The sequence below is a fragment of the Phymastichus coffea genome, unplaced genomic scaffold, assembly GCF_024137745.1.
Source record: "Phymastichus coffea isolate CEN01 unplaced genomic scaffold, Cenicafe_Pcof_1.1 PCOF00049, whole genome shotgun sequence".
Taxonomy (NCBI): Eukaryota; Metazoa; Arthropoda; class Insecta; order Hymenoptera; family Eulophidae; genus Phymastichus; species Phymastichus coffea.
The window spans coordinates 1,211,243-1,218,664 of record NW_026706860.1 but is presented as its reverse complement, the minus strand read 5'-3'; positions in this window follow the sequence as shown (position 1 = coordinate 1,218,664).

The following is a 7,422-nucleotide window of genomic DNA, read 5'->3' as shown; positions in this document are numbered from 1 at the left end:
AGCATCTAAACAAAATCGTACTGACCCGTCTTTTTTAATGCTTATAACAATGGGATTAATATAATTACTAATTGATCGACGAATAACGCCATCTCTTAGCATTTCTTTGATCGCAATTCGAACATTTTCTCGATAATTTAACGGTATAGGATACTGTTTTGAAAAATATGGTTCTTTATCTTAAAATTTATTTAATTTATGGTTTAATTTATGGTCAGACCCCATGCTGAGTGTCTAAAAGGCATGTGATGTACCTTTGGTACCTCCCGCATGCCAGTGGGCCCCTTCGACAGAGTGAGACCCCAGTCTGAGTGTCTAAAAGGTATTTGATGTACCTTTGACACCTCCCGCTGGGTACCTGAAAGGTAGTCGATGTAGCTTGTGGGGCCCCTTCGACAGAGTGAGACCCAATGCTGAGTGTCTAAAAGGCATTTGATGTACCTTTGATACCTCCCGCTGAGTACCTAAAAGGTAATCGATGTAGCTTATGCATTGAAGATGCGCCGCCAATGCATAAGGTATACGAGTATGTGTATGTCCTGAGACAGAAGCCAGTGGGCCCTTCGACAGAGTGGCCTCCCACCATTCACCCACTTTCCCACATACCTACAGAGGTTGTTAAGGTAGGTTGCTGTAGAAGTCGTTGCTAAGAGTCTAAAGCACAATCGATGTTCCTTTTTAAATGAAGATGCGTTCTAGCAGCGTGCACTATCCTTTTTCAGGGTCACATTTAATTTAGGAAACATTCGACCACTCACACCATCTTGCACTCTCTCCAATAACGCTTTACCTCATGATGAGAGTTAAAACGCAGTCGATGTTCCTTTTCAAATGAAGATGCGTTCGAAAGTATGTATTACGCAGCAGGTGATTGGAGATAGAATAATCTTAATGACGAATTGTCTGTCAGTCATTTTATTGCTTTTTGCCTTAGAGATAAGGTTTTTAAGTTAGCCTTGTTTAGTTGCGTTAACATCCCCCACATGCTGAGCGTCTAAAGCGAAATCAATGTTCTTCTTCCTTTAAGGATTTTTATTAATTTGACTAGAGTTTCTTTTGGAGAGTAGGAATCATCCTAATTTTTCCGAAAATCTTTTCCGGAGTCAATTGTTCGGTAGTGCTCAAGAAGAATACATCAACGAAGCATTTAGTATTTTTTAGTAACTGTTCTTTGTTTTTTATAAAAAAAATTTAAAGAAATGGATAGTACACAAATAATTAGTACAATAAATGCCATGATTATTTTCATGGTTAATGTAAGTATTTTATGTATATATTCTATTAATTATTCAAGATAGTTTTTATAATAAATTGTTTATTTTTTTAGACTCCGCCTATCCTGCTAGCTAGTTTACCGACTAGCATATTTTATTACTTATTTATTGCTATTTTAAGAGTGGTAAGCATTTTTTATATAATATAAAATATATTTATTTTTAATCATTTTATTTTTTCTTTTCAGCTAAATGTAATCGTGACGGAGCCGTCGTATAGGCGACATATTCAACATATATTATAAGTAGTTATAAAGGTATGTATATATATAAGTAATTATATTTAAATAGGTATATTTAAATAAGTATATATATATATTTTTCTTAGTTACAGAGCGATGTTGAGAGAATAGAAAGGGCTGCGGCCGAAAGAGCTGCGGTCGAAAGAGTTGCGACCGAAAGAGCTGCGGCCGAAAGAGCTGCAGCCGAAAGAGCTGCATCCGAAAAAGCTGCAGCCGAAAGGACCACCAGCGAGAGGGTCGCGGCTGAAAGGACAGCAAAGGCCGTAAAATATTATAACGAGTGAGATTGCCAACCCGTTATATCTCTCTCTCCCTAGTAATGATATGTAAATATAACATATTTCTCCGAACTTATCCTATATATTTATGAATTTATTATGTTCATATTCATTTATTATTAATATTTGTATATGTAATTACCCTTCGGCTCGAATATAAGGTAAGAGAGAGAGAGATGCGAGTACGCAGGGATACTTCCGCGCGCGACCGCGAGGCGCGGAGAGAGAGAGAGAGACATAGTCGCGCTTTAGCGAGTGACCGCGGGCACTAATCGACTAGAGACAGAGCAGAAAGAAATCGAGAGCCGAGCAGGCAACACGCTAGAGAGTTGCTATCGTGCGGATTTGTCAGCGGGCAGGTAGATTCCTTTGTCTCAACGACTTTCCCTGCTCACACCTTCGTTGTGACCTGGTGCTTCCCTCTTCTTCGATCTCGGAGTTGGGGCCTTTATCCAGAGGAGAATTGCGACGTCGCCAGGCCCAGTAGAGGATCTACGCTCGCGTATTGTAGCTGGTAGAGCAGGATTTCGTCAGGAGGAAACGAGCCGCGGAGTGCACGTGGTGCCCGATAATTTGTGCGTGTGCGTTGACGCAAACTGTGCGACTCGTTTGCGTATCTAGAGGACGAGCACCGTCATTGTAAGTACCGGCTAGTTGGTTTACTCTCTCTCTATCCGTTCTCTCAGCTCACTCTCTCCCTCCTTCCGACCACTTTTGTTAACTTCTACTGATTAAAAATACTGTTTACCGTGAGTCTCTTTTATTTAATCGTATCCAGACGCCTTATTCAAACGCTCCGCCCTTTCGCGCCTACACCCGCTTTCGAATCTTCGGCTTTTGCGTTCTTCAGCCAACACTACGAATCTGCGCGGATCCGGCTGTCCTGTCACCGGCGTGACGAACACCGGACCTGAGAAGACGGACAGTCCAGGAGGCTCCAGACTTCGCTCGGACATTCCTCATTTAACATTAGTTATTTCCTATTTTTATATTTACGGGGCTAACCGGGCTAAATCCCCGTTATAATATATAGCCGAAAAGGTTGTGTAAACGCTGTTCCGTTAGTAGCATTTACATCTCTTCCACCAAAGAAGAAATTTCTTAAGGTAAGATTATTTATTATTGTGACGGAGAATTTCGGCTCGCCGACTTCTCCTTCGTCTCTCTCTCGTCCGTTCGCTACACCCGGGCTGAGAGTGTGTTGGTATACACTCTCATGCCTGGTTTTTCTTTGTTTGAGGTGCGGCGAACGGGCATTGGCGGAGCTGAGGGCGGCCGACGGGATGGCGATCCGTTGCCAGGATCGTCATGCGGGAGAGCGAGCGGGATGGGGAGAGCGCGAGCTGCGCACGGATCCGATGCGTGCGCAGCCGGGGGGAAAATCGGCAGTATCGTTTGGGCTGGCCGATCGCGTGCGCGCGTTACTTTCATTCGTCGCCGATTTTGTTGGTTTTTCCGTTGGTTTTGGAAGCGGTGCGGTGCTTCGTCGTCGTTTTGTTGGTGGATGCGCATCCGGTGTGTGGGCGCGCATCGGTGGTAATTTTTTCTCGTGTTTGGAGTGAGTGGCTGGGTCGCGCCCAGCCAAGCCTTGCCGCCCAGCACCGGTGTACGCGGGTAACGGCGAAGCCCGTACCGCCGGCGCGCGCGCGTTCGGCGAGCGGCTGGGGAACAGCCGGCGGCAGCGGCAGCAGCGAGTGGCAGCGGCCGGTTGGCAACAGCGGTCGACGGCGGCAGCAACCAGGAGCAGCAGCAGCCGCAACAGCAACAACAGCAACAGCACCAGCAGCAACAGCAACAGCAACAACATCAGCAGCAGCAGCAAGCCGCAGCCGTTGACCGGGAGCGGCCATCTTCGCCTGAGGTCGCCGTTGGGAAGGTCGGTGCCGGTTTTCTCTCTCTCTCTCTCTTTCTCTCGCTCTCTTGCATGTCCGGGGTGTTCGCGGGTGCAACGGTGCAGGTCGGGCAGTGATGCCGGCCCCCGTTGCCGGGTGTTGAGGTCGCGAGTGCGTTCGCGGGCGCTTAGGCTTAAGCGGATTATCGGGCAGTGATTGCCGATAATCCAATTAAGCGGATTAGCGAGTTCTGCTGATTTGTGAGACGGAGTGTGCGTGCTCCGTCCACTTATTAATTTGTGTTCTTTTTCTTTTTATTTTCCATTTCTTGTGTTTGTAATAATAAATTGGTAATATATATATTTGTGTCAGATATTATTGCGTCAACCCGTTCGTTTTCCCGATTTTCCTTCAATTCGTGCGCGATTGGCACACACGCTCGGTGTGCCATTCAGTCGTGGGAGCATTCGTGCCTCCCGAGCCCTCCTTTGATAAATATTGTGCGGACGGCCGCGAGCAAGTATTCTTCAACGAATAGTCGGCTTAAATAATTCCGTTACATGGCATCCCTTGTGAGGAGGGCGCGACGCGTGCGCGAGTAGGATGATCGCGAATCGGTAGCGGTGACAGATGCTTAACGACGCGGCATAGGGGAAGGTGGATCGGCAGCGAGACCGACAATCGTTGCACCGGTAGGTTGTCCGTTTTTTGTTCCCTCGTTTGCCGTTGGTGACCGGGGTCGCGTACGCTGCCGTGCTTTTCTTTTCAGGAGGTGGAGGGGGTTTTTTCTTTCAGCAAACCGAAGCAGCTTCAGCGTGTTTCTGGGACTGGCGGGTTCGGTGGTCGGTTGAGTGGCAGGCAGTGATTGCCGCGACCCTCCTTGCGGCCCGGCCCGGGCCAGTGGTTGACCGAGAGACCGCAGGACAGGCGCTGTTCCCCCCCCTTCTTGTCCCCTTTTGGTGCCGAGGTCGTTGTCGCGATTGTTGTTGTTTTTTTTTTTTCGTTTTCGTTTTTTTAGGATCGCTGGGCAGTGATCGCGTCGCGTCTGTCGCTCGGCCCCGTTAAGATGCCGCCCCCCGCAGCCGACGCGAATTTGTTTATGCGCCGATTATCTAGGCAGCCGGAGTTACAGCACCTGAGGGCCAGTATCACCAGGGTTCCGCGGGAGGAACTGGTGAGGTATATGCGGACTCAGGGGCTAACCACAGAGGGTGGACTCCCGGTGCTACAGGACCGCGTTTTCCGCGTGTTCTTGGCGAATACGCGATCCGGAGCTGAGGTGCCCCTTTTCCCCTCTGACTTTATGTCGGGGCGCATCCCCGATTCCTCCTCTAGCGAAGCGCGCGACGTAGTGCCGGACCAGAGTTTGCGTGCACGGTTTGAGGATACTCTGGCCCGGAATCCCTTTTTCGCTCGCACGGAAACGGGTGACGTGTCCTTGCTCAGCTCAACGGTCCAGGGGAAGGTGAAGCACTCCCCTCCTGGAGTTGGGCCGGTCTTGAGCGAGGACCAGGGCAACCGTACCCTGCTTGAGGAGGAAGTCCGGAGCGCCTCGACAGGCTCCGACTCCGGTGATACCGCGAGAGAGGCTGCGGTAGCTGCGGCGTTGCCACGGGGGGCCCACCTGGAGCAGGCTGAGGGCCCAGGGGACGTGGCTGCCGGACCCGTCCCGGTTCCAGCGGTACCAGTGCCACCTCTTGACCCGCTATTTTTGCAGCAGGTGCTGGCGGCATTACAGGTCTTGGGTTATGGGCCTGCTGGTACGGCCCCGCTGGTGTCCGGGATCCCGACGGTACAGCCCTCCCCGCTGCGGCCCCGGCCCCCGATGGGCCCAGGCGGCCCCGCAGCTGACCCCCAGCGGGGGGAGCGGTTAACGGGTTTGGACTCTCACAAACGCAGGTGCCCTCGCAAACTCGCACGCGAGTGGCGACAGCACTTCGCCGCCTCGAGTGGATTCGAGGAGGAGCGACGACCTGTCCTGACGAGGCCCCCGCTGCTGCTGTCCTCAACGTCAGACTCGCCTAGTGAGGCGAGCAAGGCGCATTTGAGGCCCAGGAGACGGCCGCGCAGAGGGCGGCACAGCCGGGAAGCCACGAGTTCCTCCGAATCCGAGCCCTCCATCGCTGGAAGTTCTTCCAGCGATGACGTGAGCGCGTGCCACCGGCGACGCCATCACCGGTGTCGTCGGGGGCGCGTACGTTCGGGCCATCGAGGCGCGCGCAGGGAGAGGTCGCGCGGCCGTTTAAATGGCAGGCCCGCCGATGCGATTTTGGCGTTTAGGGCCTGGAACGTGCGGTTCAACGGCGCCGCGGGATCGGGTGCAGAACGCTTCCTGGAGAAGTTAAAGCGCTGCGTGAGGTTATATAACCTCCCCGATTGTGAGGTGCTCCCGGCCCTGGATGCGATCTTCTCCGATCGCGCGGAGGTTTGGTTGGCGAACAACCTTGGAGGGTGGCGCAATTTCCACGATTTTGCGGTTGATTTCCGCCACCAGTACTGCCGGACGTTGGACCGTGAGGAGCTCTACTGTGAGTTGAGCCGCCGGATGCAGGGTGAGGATGAGTCGATCGCTGACTACCTCACCGCATTCCAGAGTATCGTGCGGCGGATGCGGCCTCCTCCGTCCGACAGACGGCAAGTGCGGTTGGCGATGGCCGGGTTGAACCCGGAGTATGGGCGCTACCTCCGAGATAGACCCGTACACGACCTCCGCGATCTCCGTTATTATGGAGACAGGTTGGAGAGGCACCAGGACCGCGAGAGGAGATGGCACCCACCTTCTGCCAAGGATAACTTGCTGGTGGAGGATGCTGCGTACCGAGGGAAGGCAAGGAAGACCCACGTTGCAGAGATTGCCGTCGAGGTCTCCCAAACCTCCAAGGAGCAGCCGGCCAGCAAGCCGAAGCAGAAGAAGAAGAAGAGCAAGGGTGCCAAGTCCTCGGGAGCACAGGTTTCGGGGCGTTCGTCGTATGGCGGTTCGGGGGCTGAGGGGTGCATGGCGAGTGCAGTGATGCACTCAGCACCCGGGCGTTATCTCAACGCCCAGGCCCAAGGGAAGGTTGCCGGTGGGGGCACGAACCCGCGAGCAGCGCCGTCCCTGCAGGCTCCAGCGCGAGCTGTAGTCCTGCAGCAGGGACAGGGTGGCGCAAGTTCTGGAGGCGGCCAGGGTCCATCCCCGTTTCGAGGTCGTTGTTTTGGTTGCAACGGGGAGGGACATAGACGGTCACAGTGCCCGCATAATACTGGCCGCCAGAACGACCAGGCTCGCGGAGCACCTGTGTGCTACCGATGCAACCGGGTGGGCCATTATGCCCCCAGCTGCCCCTTTGGAGCCCCGGCCGAGTCGTGCCAAAACTGCCAGGCGCCCAACTGCACGTTTCGCACGTGCATCAACTGCGAGCCGATTCGTCGGATGGCGGAAAACAGGTCAGCGGGGAACGGTGGCCCTACGCTCTCCGCCATAACTCGCAGAGGGCAGCCGGCGTGGAGCACAGCGGATGGGACATACGCGTAAGACCCCAAGAAGATCCGGGGCCTGAGACGTATGAATACTGGCGACAACTGAGCCGGCGACTCGAGAGCCGTTGGCAGGTGGCTGACGGAAGCGAGTCCCAGGAAGTGCGAGGTGAGCAGGGGAGCCCTAGGTCGCAACTGTGTGTGAGGCGACTTGCGAGCGAGCAATCGCAGCAAGTTGCCCCCGGTTGTCAGACCTTGCAGGGGTTCTTAGAGCGGACAGGTCAACTGCGTGGACGCGAGGTGCCGGGTACAGAGGCTTCCCCGTGCGTGAGGGACGCGA